Genomic DNA, 26,002 nt, shown 5'->3' with positions numbered 1-26,002 from the left:
GCACAGAATTTCAAAGGCCACATGCTTTTCTTTGCCTTTTCATATTTTATATCAAATTAATTTCAAACATGCAAATATCCCCTTCATAACTCAGTGTGCTACAGTAAACTGAAGAGCAATTTTTGGAAAAGGGAGGTGGCTTGGGCTGAACAGATTCCACACATTTCTGTACTAATTTGGGTTGACAGTTCAATGATTGTTCTCTACTCAAAGTTAAAACAGCAGAAACAAAGACAACGGAGCATGAGACACTTGGAGAAGTTCTCTACTTCCCTCTGCTGGATGCTGTGACATCTCCATGCATTCTGTAGGCTTTTTAATCCATGGGGCGGGGTGGCGGTGGGGAGAGCTAGTATTGGGAGAAATGTTTGCTTTCTACACCATAATTTCGTATGTGTGTTAGCCGATGGAAGGGTACCGCAAGAATACATTTATTTTAATACGGTACAGTTTAAAAATGTCAACTCAGAGTTATTTTTAGATTTCTGAATTGCTAAAGATGAGCAGAAATCTGTATCTTTCAGCATGATGTTTTGGAAAGGTACAACGTAGTTTGTTTCCTCTTTGTAATTTGCAAAGGTTTTTGTTTTGTTTTGTTTTTTTCTTTTTGCTTGTCTGATATTTGATAGTAAGCCAGTTCACTTATTTGTGAATAATTCGTGGCCTTCCTGAACTTCGTATTTCATTTGACTGTTCATTAAGCAATTAGGTATTTATTATTTTTGTCCTCAAATGATTGAGAAGGCATTGCTAACATGAGGACAATAAAAAGGAGAAAGGATGGAAATGGGCTTACAACACGTTTGGCTGCTACTTCTCGGCAAGCTGAAACTGGAAACGTAAGCTTTATTGATAAGAGAAAACCAAACCCAGTCAATGAGGATTTATTCAACTCTGCCCAGGTGAAAGGCTCTATTTATGAACATCATGGTATATAATCAAAGACAAGCATCTAAAAATTAAGGAAAAAATGTAAAAAATTAAAATTAAGAAAAATGATTTCTCTCTGTGTTTCCCCCTTCATCTTTGTCTCTGTCTCTGTGTCTGTCTGTCTGTATGTAGGTCTCCGTTTTTCTGCATCTTCTCCCATTTCTTTTTTTTTTTTTATTTTTTTTAATGTTTTTATTTATTTTTGAGATACAGACAGAGCATGAGCAGGGGAGGGGCACAGAGAGAAGGAGACACAGAATCCGAAGCAGGCTCCGGGTTCTGAGCTGTCAGCACAGAGCCCGACGCGGGGCTCGAACTCACAGACTGCGAGATCATGACCCGAGCCGAAGTCGGCCGCTCAACCGACTGAGCCACCCAGGCGCCCCATACTGGACACCTTTCTAATCCTCACTGGCAGCTCTCATTTTTGCTGCAATTGTCTAATATATATCATTAAGAGAATGTCCACCTATCCCAAGCTTAACAGTTTTCATCAGGAATGGTAGTAAATTATCAGAGTATTTGGGGATGTATTGAAATCATTGTGTTGTGTGTGGTTTTTTTCTTCTTTTTACTCTGAAAATCTAACAAATTATTTTAATGGCTTTCCCTGTATTGAACCCTTTGTGCTTTCTCTCATGGATCCTCAATAGAAGCTATCAGTTCTAGTTATTGTTTTAGACCCTCTCCTTTAAACTATTGAGTTTTCTGACTCAAGCTAGCAATTAATAATATTCGTTGCCATTGTGTTGTTATTTTTAATTTGCTTGGTGTATTTATTTTGCAGAATCTCGTAATCACTGGTGCTTTTTGCTGACAGTGAGACCAGAGTTTCTCTTGGCTAAGGTTGGCTATGGGGAGGGGTTATTCTACACTCTCAGTTTTTGCGTGTGTGTCAGCGAAGAGAATTTATCCTCTCCAAGCTACATGGAAGGGGAGAAGTTCTGTCCTCCAGAACAGTTTCCCTGGCAGGATGAGCCTTCCCTGAGATTCGCACACAGACAGCAAAGCGTAGCTTCCCCGCGGACTGAAGGGATCTAATCTAGTTAACTACCTGGGATTCCTAGTTGATGGTATAAAACTTTGATCTTCAACTCCGTGTCTATTAAAGAGGTGTGACTTCTGTCTGTGGATCTTGCATTCTCTCAATACTGTCATTGTCTAAACAATGATAGACAAAAGAGACATTTCACTCCACCCTGGCAATAAACCCTAAAGGTTGAATTCTTTATCATCTGCTTAGTAAATTTTCATTCTTTCAGTTTCTTTAACTGTAAATGGAAACAACAACAGTAACTACCTAGAAGAGTCATTGTGAGGATTTAATAAGCCGTGTCTGTAAAGTACTTAGGACAGTTTCTGACTTCCCCAAATTGGATGTCTCACTGCATATAGATATAAGTGTAAATATCAACTGGGAGTTGAATTGATTTCCTTGTGATTGTAGAATTGGAGTTGAACCTCTCCTTAAATGTACCATTCAATGAAACCTGCTCCAAGGTACTTATGGGTGTTATTTACCTATAGTTGTGTAGCAAATAACTACAAAATTAGCAGCTTAAAACATGTCACAGTTGGTGGGTCAGAAGTCCAGGCACAGCTTAGCTGAGTTCTTTGCTTAGGATCTCACAAGGTTGCAAGGTGTCGACGGGGCTGTGTTCTCATGGAGAGGCTATACTGGGCAAGAGTGAACTCACAGACCTACTAAATCGTTAGCAGAATTCTTTTCCTTGTGGTTGTGAGACTAAAGGCTGCTGCCAATTCCTAGAGACCACTCTCAGGCTCCCAGAGGGTCAAATAGTCTTATATAATGTATATACAGAAGTGACATCCCATTACCTTTGCAATAGATAGCCTATCGATGGGGAGCAAATCACAGGTTCCACCCACAATCGAGGAGACAGTATTATACATGGGTATTAATACGAGGTGGGGTTCTCAGGAGACAGCCTGCATTGTGTCCACCATAGTATGACTTTATGAAATTTATGTACAATAGCAAATGTTATGATTCTGTTATATAATTTCATATAAGGTGGTGAATATGCTTTTCATGTTTTCCTTATGGAAAATAGATGCTCCATACTGTGTATACTATTTTCTGCATTATTTTTTCATATGGCAAGACATTTTGGAACATGCTCAGTGTCCACAAATACTTTCGCATAATGGTATTTTTTCCACGATTGTGTTTTATATCAGACTTAGCAAAGGTAGGCTTGCATATTGGTTGAAAACATGGGATGGTTCCTCCAGAGGTTAGACAACTTTGTGACCCTGTTTGTCACTTCATCTTCCTGAGACCTCGTCACCGTGTTTACAAATGTGAATAATAATACTCTCCACTGAATAGCATGCTGTGGCACTGAAATAACAATAACTGGCGATATAGGAGTATGTCACCATCACATACTTATTCCTACATTAACTTTAACATTTAGAATTTTTCTACTTCATGTAATATGCAATAGTACAATAAAAATCCTATTTAAAATGCTTTGAACAATGTCTCTAACTCCTGAAAATAAACAACTATAAGTGGAATTTCTGCATAAAACATGTGCATAACTTTCAGTAACATACTGCAAGAATGCTTGCCAGAAAATCAATACCAATTTCCACTCCCACCATCATTGTGTAAAAATGCCTTTACCCTACATCCTTATCAACATTGAACATTACCATTTTCTAAAAATAAGAAGGTGAAAAAGAAGAAGGAGAAGGAGGAAGAGGAGAAGGAGAAGGTGAAGAAGGAAAAGAAGGAGAAAGATAGGAAGAGAATTTTGTATACCAAAACAGAGTACCACGTTGCTTTAATTGGGGTTTTCTATTATTTTGCTGCCCATTTCCTTTTTTATGAATTATATTGTTTGAACATTTTCCTCTACGCTGTTGATTTTTTTAAAGAAATTTAAAAGATATTAATTTCTCTATCCTGAAATATGTTCCAATTTTCTTCCAGTTTGACTTTTAAATCATGTCTTTAACATTTTTATATGTTAAGTCTATAAATGTATAGTTGGTTTCTGGCTTTAGGGTTTTTTTTAATCTTCTCGAAATAGTCACCCACTTTTCTTTCATTAAAAAAATTTCGTTTTGTTGTTTTCAACTTACCTAAAAATTATTTTGGCCTCTGTCTTAGGTATGATTCTCTGGAAGTAGTGCCTGGGGCAGGATTTTTATTTGAGAGTGACTTATGGAAAGCAGGCTTTTAAGAGAAACCTGGAAAGGGGTGAGGGAAGCAGGGTAGAGAAGAAGAAGAAGGTGAACGGGGATGAGGTTCCAGAAGGCTCACCTCAATGTCTTCCCTTATGATTCTCTGGTACTTAAATAGCAGAACCCTTCCCACCTTGAGGCGAGGGAGGGGGGTTTGGTAGACACCCCTCTCCCCGCAGCCAGGCCCTGCGGACTCCAGCATAACTCCCTGGTACCTCTGAGTGGAGAGGTGGCCCCAGTCACCTAAAAGCAAGCCTCTGGAGAAATTGGTACCTGGGAGCCTTTGGTAGCTAGAATACAACCCATGACAGATGGGCACACCAAACCAGTTTTAAGTGCCCGGTGGTAATGACCGTATTAAAACATTTAAATACTCTAACAGGTATCTTTAAATAATAACCACAGCATCCTATGCCAAGTTCAGCTCTTCATGCTTTTGCTGAACCTGCTAATAATATTCTCATCCCTTCTACTTCTCAGACACTGTCCTGTCTTCCTGGAAAGACCTCCCCAATTCTCTCTTCCCTCAGGCAGATCTTTCCCAGGGCTGTCCTCCATTCTTCGTGTGACTAGACTCCTCCTAGACCCAACCATCTGTCCAGCAAATGTGCCCTAGACCAGGAAACAATACAACTTAAGCTCTGGCTGAGACCCTTATGATGTGTGGAGGGATTTGCTTTCTTCTTAAGAGTAAACATTTTATTTAAAAAAAAATCAAATAGATATGAGTAGAAAAATCACATGAAAGTATATTGAAATATTAGCCTTTCTCCTGCTTTGTTTTTCCTGTAGATGCTTCTTGGTTTGGGGACAATTTCATTTTTCAATGAAAGTTTTCGCTGGTTAACTCTATCATGAGTCATAGCAGTAAGGAATGAAACTCAGAACTCTTTTTTTTTTTTTTTTTCAGTTTTCCTATTTATTTTGAGAAAGACCGAGACAGTGAGAGTGGGGGAGGGGCAGAGAGAGACGAGACAGAGAATCCCAAGCAGGCTCCATGCTGTTAGCACAGAGCCACACGCAGGGCTCAAGTTCACCAAACCATGAGATCACAACCTGAGCTGAAGCCAAGAGTCGGACACTTAAGTGAATGAGCCACCCAGGTGCCCCTGAAACCCAGAATTCTAAACAAGAAAGCAAGGACATGTGAAATCTTTTCTATAGGAAGAATAAAGTAGGAATAAGATGTAAATCGTATAGGAGACTCTCTGAGTGCCACGTTCGGCAGAAGAAGGTATCTCGTAATACGACCTCTGCCTGTGGCCCACAAGCTGAATCCTGAACCTCCCCGTCGGGCCTGGCTGCAGCCACCTCACTCTGCAGGTCCTCTCGAGCAGTGTGCTGCTCCCTTCACACATCAGGCTATTCTTGGTCACACTTCCTCTTTTGTCCCCCAAATACTTTTATATCAGTTCTTCCCAGAAGCCTAGACTCCTGCTGAATTTAATTATCCATTCCCCATATTTCCATGGCATACCAGGCCATGCCACTAATCACACTCTGTTATATTTTCTTAATCTTTTGCTATATTCCCATTAGAAGATAACCTTCTTGAGAATAGAGATTGTGTCTAAATCTCTCCCCCTCAATGACTAGCATAGCATACACACCTACTAAGTCACATTCAATTACTGGGATCTTTTTCTTGCAATGTCCATGTTTCGGTAATGGCACTTGTATCGTGTTAGCAGTACAATCAGAAGGAATCTTTGCTTGGGCTCATTGCCCTGTGTTTGCATCTCCAGTTGATCGCATTTCACCCCTGAAGAGCAGCCTTTATGTTTGAAGAACTTCCTTTTTTCCACATCTTCTTCTCTCTTAATTATCCTTGTTCGCTGATATTAACTTCTATGAGAAGACCAATTTGAGGGCAATCCTTCCTCCTTGGCCCTACATTGTAATGGGCCATGTAATGTGTCAACCTGATCAGCCAGTAGTCCCCAGTGAATCATCCAAACAGGAATCTAGGCGCTGCTATGAAAGGGTTTTATAGATGTGATTAACATCTGCAACTACTTTATTTAAATAAGGACGTGATCCTCATGAATTTGACTTGATCTGATCCAATAAGTTGAAAGAAGTTAATTACAGAACAGAGGTTTCCATGAGAAAGGAGAAATTCCATTTGTGGACTTCGAAGCTTCATCTCCTGCCCAAGAATTTCTGACTCTTCCTTTCTGACAGTCTGCCCTCTGGATTTTGGACTTGCCTAGCTAAACTTACAATCATGTAAGCCAATTCCTCCAATTATCTATCAATCTATCCATCCATCCTTCCATCCATCCATCTCACCATCCATCCATTTTTCCAGGTCTTTTTCTCTGGTGGAATTCTGATGGATATAATCACATTGAATCCTTGGTGAAATGGACCTTAGAGTGCATACATGTCTATAAACGTGTGTGCTGGCTTTTTGTCATGTACCTTTTCCACCTGATCTGACCTTAAGAGGCCAACGTCAGTGGTCTGCATCAATAAGGCTACTTTATTCTCTGTGTTCAGGGTGAATTAATCCCAGAGTAGGTGCTGGAAGAAGACCCAAGGGTAGGAGAAAGAAGTTGAGGTAATTGCCCCTCCAGTTTCCTTGCAGCTGAGCCACAGTTTGGTGTTCCTCCACCAAGGCCGTGGCTTCTATAATGAGGCCATCTTCTACAGGTCCTCCTCCCTCAACTTGTACCTTCATGTTTAGGCCTCATGGTAATGACCAGCCCCCTGATATTACTAGCAATAAGGTGATGCACCATCCCAAACTGATTTCCTTAAAGCCTTCCCACCTCTTTTCAAATGAATTTTCAGGATGGTCTCTTTTAAAAATTTTTTTTTAATGCTTATTTAGTTTTGAGACAGAGAGACAGAGCATGAACGGGGGAGGGTCAGAGAGAGAGGGAGACACAGAATCTGAAACAGGCTCCAGGCTCTGAGCAGTCAGCACAGAGCCCGATGCGGGGCTTGAACTCACAGACCGCGAGATCATGACCTGAGCCGAAGTCGGACGCTTAACCGACTGAGCCACCCAGGCGCCCCTCAGGATGGTCTCTTTAGCCACCACAGTTGAACAGTCCCTCTTCTTGCTTGGCCTAACATATCATATCAGGCTAACATATCAGGAATGCATAAAGGTTTTGGACATTATTCCTGATCACCCAGCCTGTGCTAGGATGACTATGTAGGGGAAGTGTTAAGAACAGATGAGATGGGAGTGACTTGAAAGTATGAACCTGACTGCAAATTGAGAAAATACACAGAACCCCACCATCGTGCAGAGCTGCTGTGTTAGTAGTACAGAGAAAGGTAGCAAGTGATAGAATTAGGTTTATTTCATACTCTCCCTACCCTACGAGGACAAGACAAGACCAAGTAACTACATTACAAATAATCTTCCCGGTGAGTTTAAAGGACCATTGCTGGGGCGCCTGGGTGGCTCAGTCCACTGAATATCTGACTCTTAATTTTGGTTTAGGTCATGATTCCAGGGTTGCGGGATCAAGCCCCATATCGGGCTCTGGCCTGATCATGGAGCCTAATTAAGATTCTCTATCTCTCCCCCTCTGCTCCTCTCCCCCACTCATGCTCTCTCTCTCTAAAATTAAAATTAAAAAAAGAAAAGGACCATTGCTAAAAGAAACATACCATATAGTTCCTCAGTTATGAAGTATCTTAACTTTATAACTTAAACATTTTCATCCAAGAATTTCAAAGCAGCTTTTCAATGCAAATGACAAGAGCATCGGACCAAATCTGGGCCTCTAGACTCAAAAACAGACTCCTTATGTAACTACAGAGACTGCCTTAGGTTTTAAGGGAATTTTTAAATCATTCTTATAATGCTTGCTTTGTTACATATCACGGTTGTCAGGTCAGTTCATAGTCATTAGTCTTTGTTAATGCCACAAATAAAAATGATCAGGTTTCTCAGTCCGTTTTAAAATTGCCTCTAGTTCATTGTGCATTCTTGCCAGTAACCAAAGGAAGGAAAAGCAGTTAGTATGTCATGAGCCATCTTAAGTGCTATATTGCTTGACCAGCTAGCAATATTTTATTTTAAAAACTCAGTTTATAACAAAGATTTCTCAACGGCAAGATATCAGAGTAAATAATGATCTAAGTTATTATACTGATAGCATTTAGAGCGACTGAAAGCATTGCTCAAGATCCATTTAACGATCTACGATAAACCGAATGTAAAAGGCCAAGTAAGCAAATCACAATTGGTGTACATAAACATGTTCATTAAACATTTAAAAGCATCTGACTCCCTTTAACAGTTTAGAAATTTAAGGATTTTCAGCACTATTGATTTTAAAACAAGACCTCTTACACCAAAATATATGGCACCAGACAAGTTTATGTGCCAAAGTCTAGAATATGGACTTTACCTTTCACAGTGTCACATTTTGTATTGCTTTATTTTTTCAAGTGTATTTATTTATTTTTGAGAGAGAGAGGGGGAGAGAGAGAGAGAGAGAGAGAGAGAGGCAGAGGAGGGGCAGAGAAAGAGAGGGAGAGAGAGAATCCCAAGCAGGTACTGTCAGCGTGGGGCTGATCCAGGGCTCGATCCCACAAACCATGAGATCATGCCCTGAGCTAAAACCAAGACTCCCACACTTGACCGACTGAGCCACCCAGGCGCCCCACATTTTCTAATCCTAATAAGGATTTGAAAATCATTTAGTTTCGGTTCGGAAAGATTAATTCTGGGTCTACTTCTGAACACGCTTTATGTGCCAGAAACTTTGCTAGGCTTGAAAACACTCGGGAGTAAAAATATGAAAAGCTAGACACTCAGACAAACAAACAACTTCAGTCCCAGTTGACGATGGCTCGGATGGCGCGTGGCCATGCACAGACACCACATGTACATTGGGACCCGTACCTGCCTGAAAGAGGCAGGGAAGACTTTACACAAAAGAGAGCAACAGAACCAAGACTTAGAGAATGACGTGGAGTTGGCCAGGGACAAATAGCTATCATCCACATGCTAACATCTCTGAAAAGTGTATCTTCAGCCCTGGTGTTTCTGCTGCCTCAGCACTCTTATGTCAGTCAGATTGCCAGTAGACACTGGATTGTCTATTTGGATGTCCCAGTGGAACCTCACGTTTCCTCTGTCCAGCGTCTCTACCCAGTCTCCGTTTCTTCTCTGGTTTTCTCCACATCAGTAAATGCCATCACCTTCTTCCCAGCTGAACAAGCAAAACTGTTGGATATTAGCTTTGAATCCATTTTCTTTTACATCTCAAATCTCTTAGCCAATTCTACTTTTGTTATTTCTTCTAAGGCATGCAGTCTGTTCTCCTGTTTTGGTTCAAGTTCTTCACATTTTCTCTCTTGAACTATTATAGCAATATCTTAATTGGTCATTCTACCTCCATCAAGTTCTTTCAGTTGTATTCTCCATAGTGCCACCAAAGCTGCCTCTCTGAAAAGTCCTTACGTGGATTCTCATGGTTGCTGAATTCATAGCATGCAAAGCCCTTCATGACCTCGGTTCTCTTGCCTTTCTCATTTCCATCTCTGCCCTTCACCACAGCCTACTCTCCAACAGGCCTTATGCTTTAACCATTCTTGAGTCTTTATAAATGTTCTAATTCGGAGTGACCTTGAAATCTCCTTCCATCTGTAACTAAATGTTTTTGCCTTTCAAAATTCTGTTCAGGTCCCACTGTTTCCAGAAGAACTCTCCCAGTCTGCATCCTATAATTCAGACTCTCCCTCCCTTGAAGACCTTCCCTCTCTAAGTTCCTCAAGCAACACACTGTGTTGAAACTGTCTCTTTTCAGTTCTCTTTCCCTCATCCACTTTGAGCCCTAAGGTACATCTTGACTATCTCAGAAGTAAATATCTTGGTTATAACAACTGGTAAATAGTCATTTTTTGCAATATATATTTTTTTACATAAAAAATTCTAGTTTTATTTTCTCTCAAGGAATTTCAGTGTGGGGTAACTTGTTGAACTTTTTCATTTAAGGCAGCTATGCTGTTTTTCACCCAGTTGCCACGTATTCCTTAAAAGACTACTATGGGAAGTAAAAGAGATTAAAAAGTGGGTAAATTACAGCATTCGTCCAATTAAAAATTTAGGAAAGAAAAATATACATTTATTCTAAAGATAGGTATCAAGTATCTGTTATATTTTGGATAGTGTTCCAGAACTGAAATTACAACATTTAATAAAAACAACACACCATACACTCCATGAATTTTCATGAGTTTATATTGTGTTTGGTGCTTATAAACAAGTTACCTGAGTTTGAATAGGGATTCTTATATTTCTAAGCTATGTCAACTGGTACCTCGGCTTTATCATTTCTAAAGTTATAGAGTAGGAACACATATAGTGAATTTAGAGTAATCGTGTAATGTATTGTGGATTATTAGAGTTTTCGTGTTCTTCACCTCATTTAAAGAAGCTTTCTCAAATTGACATTCCACCCTATTGAAATTTGGTTACAAATTTAAATATATTTATAGATGTAAAGTTCTTAGAATACTGCAAATAGTACATTTTCCACAAATACTGACTGATATCAGTGTTGTTATTTGGAGGACAAATGGAGTCTCTCTGCCTGGAACACATAACTAACGAGGATCTGGATGTAGCTCTTTGATTTCTTCTCTGTACAACTTAAAGGGATCCATACTGAGCTTCCAGTAGGGCACAAACTCTACCACTTTGGGAAGGAATCAGTACAGTAATATGTGCTATAGGTACACAGAATGAGTGAGTGAGTAAGCGGCATTGATGACATCACTCTGTGAGAAAATACTGGCCATGTGTTGATTTCTCTGAAAAACAACTTCAACTCCAGATGCTCTGGTTAAAAATTAGACCCATGTCTAAAATAGGAGAATCAACAGAGAAAGTCAGTCAGTTGCCAAGGCTGGCAGGGGAGGGGAAGATGGCCAGCCAATAATAGCAAGTGATTGCTATTTGGTACAAGGATCCTTTTAGGGGTGAGAAAAATGTTATAAAATTAGATTATGGTAATAAATGCACAACTCTGTAAATAAACTAAAACTCATTGAATTGCATGCTTTAAATGGGTGTACTTCAAGATAGGTACATTATAAATCAATAATGTTGCTTTATAAATAGAAGACTAAATTTAAAACATTGGGCATCTAGCAAACATGTTTTTGAAGGAGTGAATGAATGAATGAATTTGAGAAATAACTAAAACTAAGAAGCATTATGTTCTCTCCAAGGGATAGGCGGACCTATCTACTATTTTCCTTCTGGCTCTTTGAAGGCCACTTAAAAAAAAATACTGACTTAGTTCTAGGCTTATTTTTAGTAATTGTGTAAGGTGAACATTTTGATAGGCTAATTATACTTGACTGTCATCTAGTGGTAAAAAAGGTAACTGCTTTATTTTCAGTACATGTAACCACACTGGAATGACCATCTCATGGACTAGGGCTGCATTACAGATTTCAAAACTCTTCACGTGGTTTACCTTACTCAGCTCTCACAAAACTGCTTTGAGAACCATATACTTATTACACGCATAGTGGATGATGAGGTTTTTTGGGGGGGTGATAGTGAGATTCGTGGGGTCTGGAGTCAACGACCAAGAAAGAATTCTTGAAGACGTCTTTGGTGCAAAAAGGTGATTTTATTAAAGCACTGGAACAGGACCCGTGGGCAGGAAGAGCTGCCCCAGGACCATGAGGAGAGACTGGTTGTATACTGTGGGGTTGGGGGTGAGGTGAAGTCCAGGGGAAGTTTCCAGTGAGATTTTCATATGCTAAAGAAAACTCCTGGGATATTGGAGGCAGAGATATTATCAAGCTAAGGTGGTTTTTCCCTCTAGCAAAGCATTAACATTAAGAGCTAAGGAGTTTCTGGAGAAACATTTTACTCTGCCAGGCTCAAGTATCTGTCCCTGGGCTGCAGGTTATAAGGAAATTTAGTTCTATCTGCCATTTCCTTCTGCCTTTGTTTCCCATATCACTATGGAAGGGTGATGGAGACTTAGGTCCTACAGGACTATGACCTCTATCAGTTAGCCATGGGTTTATTTCCTTTCCTTGTTTTTGGGCAGCCAGGAATGCCTGAGGAATATCACACATATCCCACTTGGTGGGGAGGGGGAAACGGGCGGGGTTTGCGGCCTGTCAGCTTGCCTTATGCTCCCTCATCAGTGGAAAATAGTAATATATCATATATGTAATATTTACCCGTTGATTTGTCTCCCTAGTATCTGGCTATCTCACATTATTACCTTTTTTTTTTGTTGTTGTTGAGTATGATAATCACAGAAAGCTGACTTTCTAGTCAAAGGAGTCAGCTTGGGACACCTAAATACCCTGATCTACTTGCCTCAGATGACTGGCAAGAGCTGTGGTTCACAGGTTGGCCATGTGACCCAAACTGCCCTGGTCAGCAGCTCTGCTGACATATTCAAACATATATAATTAACAGAAGGCCCTTGCCCACTTAAATCATAAGCTGTTTATATGTCAATCCACAGCTGTCCATGGACATGCATCCTTCTAGATGGTAAAGCTAATATTAGACAATATAACCATCCTGCAGAGAAAATCAGAGAAAAGACACAGCCAGTACAAACATTCCTGGAATCCAATTTTAGGATCCTAGAGCTTCTCCTGAGACAAACACTGTGCTTATCATTCCTGCTCTGTGGTACCTGGCCAATAAATTTAGTTTTTCCTTAAGAGCCAACAAATTGGGTTTCTCTGGGCTTGCGATCAAAATATTCCTTCAGATGCAATGATTAAACGGAACAATGGCTTGACTACATTGGCGAACTAATGAGTGAAGTTTGAAGCTGAGATGTGCACACAGCTCTTCTGGTGACAAATCTTGTGCTGTTTCCACCAACCACACTCTCCTAGAAGTATACTTTCATTATTATCATTATCATTAGGCTTTCTAACATAAATTCCAGGAACATTCCATGGAGAAGTGATATCTACCTGCAAAAACATAATTTTTATCTTGGCATCGATACTCTCCTCAACAAACAGTGCTATTTGAGATTTATTCTCAAACACCGAGGATTTTCTGCTCTTCCTCCATATCCATAAATCATTCTTTACGACCCCAAACAGAGATCATGTAAAGTAACCTTGCACAACCTAGGTGAGGTAAGGCTTACAGGCCCCTACCACCATGCCAAGAGAAGAGAGACGTCTCAAATATCCAACGAGGTCCCTTGTTCCAAAATGTACATCCAGGGGCTCCTGGGTGGCTCAGTCAGTTAAGAGTCAGACCCTTAATTTTGGCTCAGGTCATGATCTCATAGTTGGTGAGATCAAGCCCAGCATTGAGCTCTGTGCTGAGGGTATGGAGCCTGCTTGGGATTCTATCTCTCTCTCTCTCTCTGTCCCTCCCCCACTCACGTGCAGGTGAACCCGTGCGCTCTCTCCCTCTCTCTTTCAAATTAAGTAAATAAACACTACAAAAAATGTATATCCAGTGAGGTCCTAAACCCTCACTCCCAGACATGTGGAAAACTGAACAACCATTCTGGATAAATGTGCCATTTGCCTGCTTCTTCTCTCTTGACTACGGCTTTTCTAATTACTATTATATTTTCCCAAAATAACAGGCACTTTAAAGGTAGCCTATACTCTATCATTTCTTGACTTTCTACGCAATCTTCTTTCTGCCGATTATATAAACCTCAGATTCTGTTACTATGCATCCAAGCCATCTAGCAATAATTCAGCTATCCTCCAAAGTGGTTTTGAAGTCAAGTTTCAAGTTCAGCATCATGACTTGTGTGGTTATTTGGTACATGTCTGTTACAATGTTTACATGTTCACTTTCATGAAAAGTTCCCCGGAAAGAATTTTGACACTCTCATCTTTGACATGTAAACTGTTTTGCAACTGGCATATCACCTTGACAATATAATGAAGTAAAACTCCAGCTTACAAACAGAAAAAAAATAAAATGGTTTCTTCCCCAAGCTAGTGTTCAAATTTTACTAAATAAATCCTGACTCGCTAGACTTTCATCATTTATATTTAATTGTGTTAATGAATTCCAGTTATATTAAACCAATATGTCATGATTATATCAATAATTGATTTATTTGTCTGTCCTTTGGCCAACAGCATGCTCTCTAAATTAGTTGTGCCGTAAGTTATGAAACCGAGAAGCAGATGTCTTCCAATGTCGTTTTTTCTCTTTGACATTTTTTTTTGGCTATTCTGGATCGTTTTCATTTCCATATGAATTTTAGCCAGCTTTTCAATTTCTTCACTGAAGTTAGAAGGAGGTTTGGTAGAGATCATGTTCAATCTATAGACCAATGGGGGAATATTGCCGTGTTAACAAAATTAAGTTAATAATATTGATAATTAATAATGATTAATGGAATTCATTTCAGTGACATATTATGTAGTCCTAAAACCTGTAATCAGAAATGATGTTTTACTAGTAATTCACTGAAAGATGCAGAGTCCTCTGCTGTAGTAACATATTGGGGCTTACGAAGACAGAAATAAGCTTTAGTCAGTTTGCATTAAACTTTAGCTGATAGAAAAGAAAAACAAAACTAAACTAAAAAAAAATAAATAAATAAGAGTAACTTTAAAAAATAGCGTTCTTCTCCCCGCAAACAAACAAACAAACAAACAAAAAAAAACAACCTGGGAAAAATACTGCTTATGCTGGTTCAGCCCTTCATCTATACTATCAGAAACCAAGATTTCTTTCTTTATGCTCCACTGTCTTTAGGGTGTAGGCTTGAATCCCATGCTCATTCTCTAAAGATTGTCAGATGAAAGGAAAAAGGAAAAAAAACGTAAAGGACAAAAAAGGTAAATGGTGTTTACTTTTTATTCATGAAAGAAACCCTCCCCCCAAGATAGGTGCCTACATGTCATTGTCCAAAACCAAGTCATGTAGCCACTTCTGGCTTTCAAGGAGACTCGTGACACCAGTTTCTAGATTTCATAACTTCAATAATAGAAATGGAGGATGAAGAAGCTTGTAATTGAAGTTGATTCAGCCAGTCCAAACAGTCTACCAAAGTTACTCTTCAACATGGTAGAAAGAACAGAAGTGTTTGTCTCCCCTTTTCCCAAGATTCTAGTAAAAAAAAAAAAAAAAAGCTAAAACAAAAACTGTAAGGAAACACATATGTCAGTAATACAGCTGGAAGAAGGGGGAGGAGGAGAGGAGAAAGATCCTAGAGTGCATCCGGAGGGATCGATGGACCACAGGAAACAGAGAAGACTGGAATGAGTCAGAAACCAGAGTAGTAAGAACAGCGCAATGCATAGAAAAAGGCTGCCGTGGTGAGAAGAGCCTTTCTTCACAAGGAGCTCACAAGCCTTGGAGTCCCTTCAAGTAACGCAAAGCAGATACAAAGAATTGGAGCTGGCCGACAGGGTAGGTAAAGGGATTATCATTGAAAGAACTACCTGCCGTGTTCAGCCTTGTTTCTGTGTGTACAAAATGGTGGCTGCGGACTTGTCCTCAGACAAAAGCACTGAAAATGCTCTTTCAGCTTTGACTTGTGGGAGGGTGAGGAATCTTTAGAGTAGGCCTGGGAGTAGGAACCAAAAAGAGGTCATAGATGGGGATGCCTGGGTGGCTCAGTTGGTGGTTGAGCATCCACCTCTTTGATTTTGGCTCAGGTCATGATCTCACTGTTTGTGCATTCAAGCCCTGCATCAGGCTCCACCCTGACAATGCAGAGCCTGCTTGGGATTCTCTTTCTGTCTGTCTGTGTGTGTCTCTCTCTCTGTCTCTCTTTCTCGCTTTCCACTCTGTACCCTCCTCTGCTTGTGTTCTCTCTCTCTCAAAATAAATAAATAAACATTTAAAAAAAGTCATAGATAAAAAAAATTCTGAAAATCAGTACAGAGAAGGAAAACAGGAAGACAACCCTGGCTATTAATGACATACATTAAAATTCTCCGCAATGAATGCAAAGTTTTTGCAATTGCGCATTTCCCCAGATCCCTCCCCTGCTCCCAGACATCACCAGGGGAAAGCTGACTGTCCAGACCTTCCACCCAGGAGCAGCAGGCTCAGCAGGGGGCTCTCTTCCAGAGCTGAACGACTGGATTAGCATTCTGCAGGACAGAACCAAAGAAATCCCCCAGGATACAGAAAAGAAGATAAAGAACAAATGAGAGGAAAGTTAAGAATGGGGGAGACCAGATGGAGCAGATCCAGCATCCAAGTAACCAAGGTCCTAGGAAAAGAAGGAAAAAAAGAAAGATTAAACGGGGATCTGACAATGTGGGGAGAGGAGTAATGATTTGACTCAATCAATAATTTGTTAAAGAAGAATCTCTATAAACTGAAAAACAGAACAAGTTTTAGGATTAAAGGGGCCCTTTGGGCAGCAATGAAGAGAAAACATCGAAGGGACCCTTACAGAAACATATTTCTGTAGCTTCTGAACTCAAAAAGAGTAGGGTGAAGAAAATCAGAACAGCATCACATTTCTCAGTTGAAAATCTAGCTGTCAAAATGTTATTAGCTTTTTTTTTAAGTGTTTAATTCTGAGGGAAAAAATGAGTTAGGTTTGCTATCCGTCCAAATTATCAATGAAGTATGAAAACAGAGGTATCACAGAACATGTTAGGTCTCAAAAATGCTGCCAGCAACAAAGCTTACATAGAAAAATAAGTATCTAGGATCCACTGCAGAAAAATAAAACATGAGAGAGAAGAAGTAGAATTTAAGAAATGAGAGAGTCCATAAATAGTGAAATCGATTGTGAAATCTTAAAATGTATTTACAATATAAAAGTGAAGATTACTGAAATTGTTCAGAAAGAATTGCTTTCTGATGCAAAAAAAATGCAAGTAGAATTTCACAGTATTAAAACAACAAACTTTTTTTTTAAATAAAACAATAAATGGTTAATGAAAGTTGGGGTGAGACAGTATTCAAATATCCTGTTTTCTTCGAGGTAGGAAGTCTATGCATACTCATTATTTTATTATGATTCTTAAACAAATGTGAAAACACACATTAGATGTGATCAGGTACAAATAACCACTAGAGGAAAATAAAGAAACAAAATGTCCTTTATGTTGTACCTGACAGTTATATATTGTTAACTTTATGTTCCAAGCACTGTTCATTTACTACTCACAGTATTGCCATGAACTATTTTCTATTAATATCCCATTTCATAGATGGTTGACAAATCACGATAAATAAAAAAAGTAAAAGTAAATTGACGGGGAAGAAGTACAAACCTATGAGAAATCCAAATACTTGGAAAGGGTTATATTCCTACCTTAAGGAAGAGATTCTCAGATTGAGTAAAATACATCCAGCCACATTCTATTTGTAGGATAAAACATTTAAATAATGATACTGGAATATTGAAAATTGACATAAGGAGATTTTACTTAGTGGAGGCTGATATCACCAGCCTTTAATATGTCACCAAAGGATCAAAAGTATACATGCAGCACTAATTTTTAGTTATTACATTGACTTTTCTCGTATTGGAACTATGATGTTAATGTCAACAGTGTAAACATAACCATCCACTTCGCCAAGACCCTCTGGAAACTGTGCACATTGAATATTAGGTACTTTTATTCACTCTGCCTGGGGAAGGGCTATTCTGCTTCTATTATTTGGAGCCACGCATACGGAACCTGGACCAGGATAATCTAATAAAAGAGATACTGCTACTAGAGACATCTCTTTGTGAAGACCTGCTTTCTCCAAGTCTGTGCTCCCAGACTCGTGTGGTTCATAGCAGAAAATAGGATGTTCAGTGAAGCTGCACTTGAAAAGGCCAGTGCTATTTTTCTTTGTATTTTAGCTTGCTCTGTAAGCGACCTAAATCACATATTCTCCAAGGTACAAAGGGGCTTAATTTACAAAATCTTCTAAGTAACTGATTGCTTTTATAGTATGGGTTCCTGAGCTGGATGATCAACCACAAACACACTTGCAGAAAAGAAAAGGAAAGAAAAGAAAAGAAAGGAAAATAAAAGAAAAGGAAAAGAAAAGAAAAGATTAGTTTCTCTATTTTCTGGAAAAAATAAAGAGATAAAGAAGTTCATAGGAAATAAGGAATTTCATGATATTAGGGAACCATCAAATCATTATTTTTGTGAAATTCTATTTAATAAGCACATACTGCTGTCAGTCTATGACATGTCAAGCTTATTTTCTCCATAGAGAGTTTTCTCTGACTTGTCAAATGTCTTTTGGAATAAAGAAGTTAACGAGGTATATCTGGACCTGCCATTAATGCTTTTTGCATTCTCTTGATTATATTCAAGAAGAAGAGATTATATCGCTCCTGAATGGGGGGAAAAAAAAGGTCCAGCAGACTGCTGTGTGAACATGTATCATTTGAAACAAGAAGTCAATTCTTATGAAAAGAAAAATACCTCTTTAATGTAAAGATTTGCTCTTAATGGGAAAAATCTCTGTTTAATGAAAAAAAGAATAGGACCATCATTATTTTAGATCTAAGATACACTTAGATATGCTAATTTTCACTCAAAGACTCTCTTACACCTGTTGGCAACATATATTCTACTCACCCTCCCCACACACGCATGCGTGCACACACACACACACACACACACACACACACACACACATACCTCCCGAGAGTTTTTCTCTCCTACTCTCTGCCTCAGCTTCAACAATACACCCAAGGCCCCAAGCATCTACCTTCTGAACTGTATACCTGACTTGTGACCTGACTCTAGGCTCTTCTCCATTCGTCCATGATTCTAGTCAGGAAGCAGCTTTTGCTGTATCTTCACAGAACCCTGATGCTGACCTGAAATTATGTTTGCAGTCTTGCTCCTTGAGGGTTGCCTTTCAACAACATTAGGGGTGCGTACTCCTGACTCCTGTCCTACCATTTTTCATCTTCCCCTTACCCCTGGCCCATCATAGGGGTTTAAACATAAGTTATAACAGTGCCCACGTGAGTTTGGTCAGCCGTAAGCATTTTCTGTGTTTGAGTCTCTACATTGCTTCTGAATTCCAAATCATCCTTTAAAGTTGATCTTAAACTATATTTTTTGCTCAAGTGTAACTCCCTTTTGACCAAGCTTTCTGACATAATTCGTCATTGTTTTATGCCAGTCTTTATCCTTTTTAGTTCAAACTCCAATCTTTGCAAGGCCATAAATATTTAGAACACTATTAAGCAGAATACTTAATAAGCTTTATTGAATAAAATGTATCACCATAAATGTGAGTCATGGTAAGTGTACAACCAATGATTTTTAGTAAACTTGTAGAGCTGTGGCCCTATGACTACAATCTGATTTTAGAACATGTTCATCACCCAAAAAATCCCAGGAGTCCAGTGCTTTATTGTCAAGTCAGTACCCACAAGCATCCCCAGCCTCAGAAAACTATCATCTCTAAAAATTGCCTTTTTCTGGATATTTCATGAAATTATACACTATGTGGTCTTTGTATATGGCTTTTTTTCACTTAAAGTTTTTGAGGTTCAACTATGTTGTAGCATGATTCAATACTTTTATTCCTTCTCATTACTGAGTCATATTACTTTTAATGGAAATTTTATATGTAAAAACATATAATATATAAAGTATATATTATATAAATATGTATCACATATATATATACGAATATATACATACATACACTCACTACCTTTGTTTACCTATACACCAGTTGATGGATACTTGGATTTTTCCCATTTTGACACTATTCTATATAATGCTTCTGTGAACATTTGCAGTATGGACACAAGTGGACATATATTTTCATTTCTCTTAGGTAGATTCCTACCTAAGGTGGAATTGCCGAGTTTTATGATAAGTTTAAGTTTAAGAAATTGTCAGACTGTTTACCAAAGTGGTTGTATCATTGTCTAATATGTGAGGGATTCCATTTTTTCAAATCTACACAAAACACTTGGTTTTGTCTGTTTTTCTCATATTATAGCAATTTGAATGGCTCTGTATGGTATCTCATTGCATTTTTCATTCGCCCTTATCTAATAATGTATGATGTTGAGCACATCTTAATTCATATATCTCTTTAATGAAATGTCTATTTAAGTGCTTTGTTTTGCCCATTTTTTATATACTTCTTTTTTTAATGTTTATTTATTTTTGAGAGAGAGAGAGAGAGCGAGCGAGCAGGAGAAGGGCAGAGAGAGAGGGAGACACAGAATCCGAAGCAGACTCACAGCTCTGAGCTGTCAGCATAGAGCCCAACGTGGGGCTCAAACTCACAAAACAGTGAGATCGTGACCTGAGCTGAAGTCAGATACTTAACCAATTGAGCCACCCAGGTGTCCCTGTTTTGCCCATTTTTTAACTAAGATGTTCATCTTTATATTATTCAGTCATAAAATTCCTTACATATTCTAGCTGCAAGTCCTTTATCAGATATATGGTTTGCAAATAGCTTCTCTTAGTCTATGAGTAGTATGTTAATCTTCTTATCAGTGTCTTTTGAAGCACAAAATTTTAAATTTTGGTGAAGTCCAGTTTACCAATTTTCCTTGTCTAGCTCATACTTTGGCAGCACACCTAAAAACCCTTCACCAAATCTGCACATTTTCAATTAGGCATATCAGTTTCAAGGGCATACGTATGGGTTCTTCTGCATCAGTGAAAAAGTGAAAGAAGGAAGGAAGGAAGAAAGAGAGAGGAAAGAAAGGAGAGAGGGAAAAGAAGGAAGGATGGAAGGAAGAGAAAGAAAGGAAAGAAAGAAAGAAAGAAAGAAAGAAAGAAAGAAAGAAAGAAAGAAAGAAAGAAAGAAAGAAAAAGAAAGAAAGAAAGAAAAGGACGGAAGGAAGGAAGGAGAGAGGAAGGAAGAAGGAAAGGAAGGAAGGAAGAAAGAGGAAAGAAAGGAGGGGAGGAAAAAGAAGGAAGGAAGGAAAGGAGGAAGGAAGGGGGGAAGGAGGTAAGAAGGGAAGGAGGAAGAGAGGGAGGGAGAGAGGAAGAACCTAAATCTATCACATTAAAATTTCAAAGAAGCCATGTCTATTATATTAAAATTTCAATTAGAATTTTATATTTTATAATGTTAGACAAACATGTTTAAAAATCTCTTTTAGGAGGGGTAAGAATGAAAACAAGGTTGAGAAAACACCAGTTTAACCCAAGGATTTCTCCTGTGACTTCTAGAAATTTAACAGCTTTAGCTCTTAAATTTAAGACTAAGATCCATTTGAGTTAATTTTGTGTATGTTGTGAGATCAGGGTTTATTTGTCTGCACACAGCTATCTAATTACTAGTCCTGCACTACTTGAAAAAACTGTATATCCCCCCCGCCCTACCATTGAAGTGTCTTGGCACCTGATTGAATGCCAGTTAATCATAAATGTGAGGGCTTATTTTTGTACTCTGGTTCCATTGATCTCTATGCCTATCTTTTAGTCAGTACCACATTGTCTTGATTACTGTAAGTTTTGGAATTGCATATTCTCCTTTGACAAACTTAGTTTGACAATCCACATTCTTGGTATGTCTGTGTCAATTTTAGTTTGTTTGTCAGTTTCTGTGCAAAGGTCTACTGGGATTTTGATAGAGATTATGTTGAATTTCTAAATCAATTTGGGGAGAATTAACATCTTAACCATGTTAAGACTTCCAGTCCACAAACATGGAATATCTCTCCATTTATTTAGATCTTCTTCAATTTCTCTCGGAAATATTTGGCAGTTTTTAATGTACAAATCAACATGTGTCCTGTTAAACTTATTCCCAACTCTTGTATTCTTTTCGATGCTGTTTTAAATAGAATAGCTTTCCTAATTTGACTGTTGGATTGTTCATTGCTAGTAAATAGAAGCCAAATGATTTTTAAAATGAACTTCTAACTTTGGGCTACTTTTATATTTATATAACAGTAGCAAAGATAATAGAAAGAAAAATCTCCTGTGTACTCCAAACCCATTTCCTTATTATTTTCAGTTTATGTTAGTATGGTACATTTGTCACAACTAATGAACTAATATTCACACATTATTATTAACTAAAGTCTATACTTCATTCAGATTTCCTTAGGTTTTTTGCTTTTTTTTTTTTTTTTTTAATACCTATTTACCTTGTTTAATTGCAGGATCCCAACTGGAATTCTACATTATAATTAATCCTCCTATCTCCTTAGGTTCCTATTGGCCATGGCAGTTTCTTAGATTTGTTTTTGTTCTTGTTTTCGACAATGTTGACATTTGAGGGATACTGTTCATGTATTTGTAGATTGTCCCCCAATTGGAATTTGTCTGATGTTTGCCTCATAATTAGAGTAGAGTTATGTGTTTGAGGAAAGAGGACCACAGGGTAAAGTGCCATTTTTACAAGATATCATGTGTACCTACTGTCAAACTGACTCACCACTGTTGATGCTAACTTTGATCATGTGACTGACCTTTCTCTACTCTACTTCCCCTTCCCTTTCCTACCATATTCTTGGGACAGAAGTCTCTATGTACAACCTACATTTAGAGAGATGGAGTTATGTTTCACCTCCTTGAGAGTGAAGTATCTACATAAATTATTTGTAATTATGCTCTATGGGAGATTTGTATATGCATCTCATTTAAATTTATATTTTAAATCATGAATTGATTTAAGTATGGATGGAATAATGATACAATTTTATGTTTTAGGTTAAATCCAGTAATGCTTTATTTTGTCGCTCCGATTTTTCCACCTTTGATCCTTGGAAACTCCTTTAGTTGACATTGTGTCCCCTTGATATAACCCCATTGCTGTGGGCTTTTAGTTTTGTTTTGTTTCTGAGTACATCCCTACCTACTGGAACTATATGATGTTCCAGGAGCATTTCATATATTCATGTTGCAGCCATGGAGTTAACCATTTTTCCAAGGAGCCATGGGTCTTCTTGGTGGATGGTATGAGAAACCTGCATATGCTTATTGCTGCGGGGTATCATTGCTTCAAGGTCCTCTCAGCTGATGGAGCAAGTAAATACATGTACGGGTAGTAACTTACAGTATAGATACAGATAACAATTTTTAAGCTAATAAGTTTACATCAAATAACCCTCTACCTCTTCGTGTATAGTATAGTACCTTAAAACAGAGTGTCCTCAATTCTTTCCTATATCCCTTATGACATTATTAGTATATATGTAATATATACTAATATAGTATATATATGCATATATATATATATAATATGTATATATATATGTAGTATATATGCATATACACATACATGTTTCACACATATTATATACACATTTTGTATATATGTCATATTGCATATTTGTCTATATACCATATATACTATATATGTACAGATTCATATATAGTCATTGAATATCTATTATGAGATATTTGGGTTAAAATTTCCCACTCACATGGAGAGTTTCCTTCACTTCCTGTTAATTTCTATTTTGGTATATATAGAGGCTGTGTTAATATATCTATAAATATATAGAATAATTATTTGGCCCTAGTGAATGATTCATTTTTTTTCTATTAGTAATACTCTTTGGCCTTAATAATCTTTGTACTGCAGGTCTATTTTCAATAACTGTATTCTTTTTTTTTTTTTTAGCCTATTTATTTATTTTGAGAGAGAGAGAAAGTACTGAAGGGGCGGAGAGAGAGAGAGAAAGAGAGAGAATCACAAGAATGCTCTGCACCATCGGTGGAGAGCCCTACATGGGGCTCAAAGTCAACCAACAGTGAGATCATGACCTGGGCTGCAATTGAGAGTCTGACACTTAGCCAGCTGAGCCATCCGGGCACCCCTTGAGTAACTGGATTGTTTTACTTAGTGTGTGTCTTTGGCTTGGTAAAAGCGTCTTAAAGTTAGCCATTAGTTGCTATTTTGACAGATTTAATGGTATATAATTTATATACCATGAAATTCCCTCATTTAAAACTATACAGTTTGGTTGTATTTAGTATATTTAGAGTGGGGCAGCCATCACCATATTCTGATTTTAGAGCGTTTTCGTCCCCCCAAAAAGAAACCCAGTGCCAAGTAGCAGTCATTCCCTCTTTCCCACCTCTCTCTTCCAGCCCTCGACAATCACAAATCCACTTTCTTCCTCCATAGAGTCCCCTATTCTAAACATTTCTCATAAGTGCAATCACACAAATATAGTCTTTTGTGGCTAGCTTCTTTCAGTTAGTACAGTTTTTTGAGCTTCATCCTTGTTGTAACATATATCAGTACTGATTCTTTTTATTGCCAAATAGTATTCAATTGTAGTTGAACTGTTTAATCCAATTTAAATATTTGTTATTTGTAATTACCTAGTTTATGCTATTTACGAATGCCAGAGTTATGTCTCAGACCATGTAAGCTCAAAGTGGAAATAATGTACAGGCCAAATGAATTCCTTAGTTGTAGAAACAGAAGAAACCAGAGAGCCTATTGAGAGCGATTCGTAACATTGTTGAACTAGAGAGCAGAGCAGAATATCATCCTAAATAGGGGAGAGTTTGTTGACATGGTGTGTTCAGCCATGATAAGATTTAGTGTTCTGATAAGAATAGCTGAGACAATTCAAAGTTGGACATTTACCACAGTTTCTTGAATCTTGTATATGGTGATGACCTAGGTAAATAAAGTGAAGATACCAGAACTTCCTTAGCATAGTACTGAAGAAAGGGTCAGAGAGTTCGGGAAACTGGGTATGTTAGAATGGTTTATCAACTTAAGACCTTTAAACACACTGCAGTACTGTGTCCTATTGGAGGACGCAGAGTGCTTCCCTTACCATCTTTAAGAGATGACTGACCTCTGTAGGCTGGATTTGATGGCCGAAATGAAGATGATAGGATACTTGCACCGCAGGGATCAGAGGACAAGAGTTAACTATCAGAGGCTAAGTAGCTGTAAGTGTCATCATGAGCAGAAAGATGTGATTTGTACCGAGGCTGTCTTGATCTGCAGAGATCTGTGGTGAAAGCTAATACATCATGGTGGTCTTATGCATGAGACAAATGGACAGTAGACCAGAGGGTCACTTAACCTGTATAATTAAAACCAAGACCTGGTGAGCTGCAATGGAAAACTGCCATCTTTCGGTCAATATCCAGATCTAATTTCATCGACACATCTGTAACCCACTGACTAAAGAACAAGCCAGTTACCTTGACGGAGGTCACCACAGTATCTTTGTTAAATATTCCTTTGATATTTTACTGATAGGATCCGAGCCATTTGCAGAATAAACATGCAGTATGAAAATAGGAGTGCTCTGGTTTTTAAGGAAGTCAAATACGTGACCTGAGCTGAAAGAAAAGCACTGAAAATATCTTCATGGTTTTCTGGTAAAAGTTGGGTAGGCTGACAGAAATGATAAAACAGAATTTGGCCAAAGTCTGTCTCACAGTGAGTATACTAGGTCCATAGACTCACTTGTGGTTATTTCATCCTAACCTGAATGTATAAGTTGGGACAGACATACTTAGCACCTGCAGAACCATATGGTAGTTCTGTGACCTATGGAGCAAGAGGCATTAATACCGCCAAGTGGAAGCCCGTGAAAAAGCCTTCCACGCACCTCACCTAAACAGAAGCAATATTATGTCTCAGAAGACTTAGTTATATGCACCAGAGCTCAGCACTACTACAAAAGAATTGACAGAAGCTGGCACAGTGGTCCTCATAATATCTCCATTCTATACCTATCTACACCATGAATAAAACCGCTCAGAACATGTTAAATGATGGCGGGCTGCCGGAAGTTACTCCAGGTGGTTTCCTTCATTACAGCTCATTACGAATGCCTATCAGTACAGTCGATAGTGCTTTTGTATGCTATTGATCTGGTGAATGAAGTCTTCATTCCCACCTTCAGGAAAGAACAAAAATCAGACTTTACAGAGCAGTGCCAGTTAACCCTCTTCCCTCTCAACTAGGTTAACCTTTGCACGTTCTGCCATCCTGTGGTTTTGG

This window comes from Panthera leo, chromosome B4 (assembly GCF_018350215.1).
Source record: "Panthera leo isolate Ple1 chromosome B4, P.leo_Ple1_pat1.1, whole genome shotgun sequence".
Taxonomy (NCBI): domain Eukaryota; kingdom Metazoa; phylum Chordata; class Mammalia; order Carnivora; family Felidae; genus Panthera; species Panthera leo.
This window is presented reverse-complemented; position numbering follows the sequence as displayed.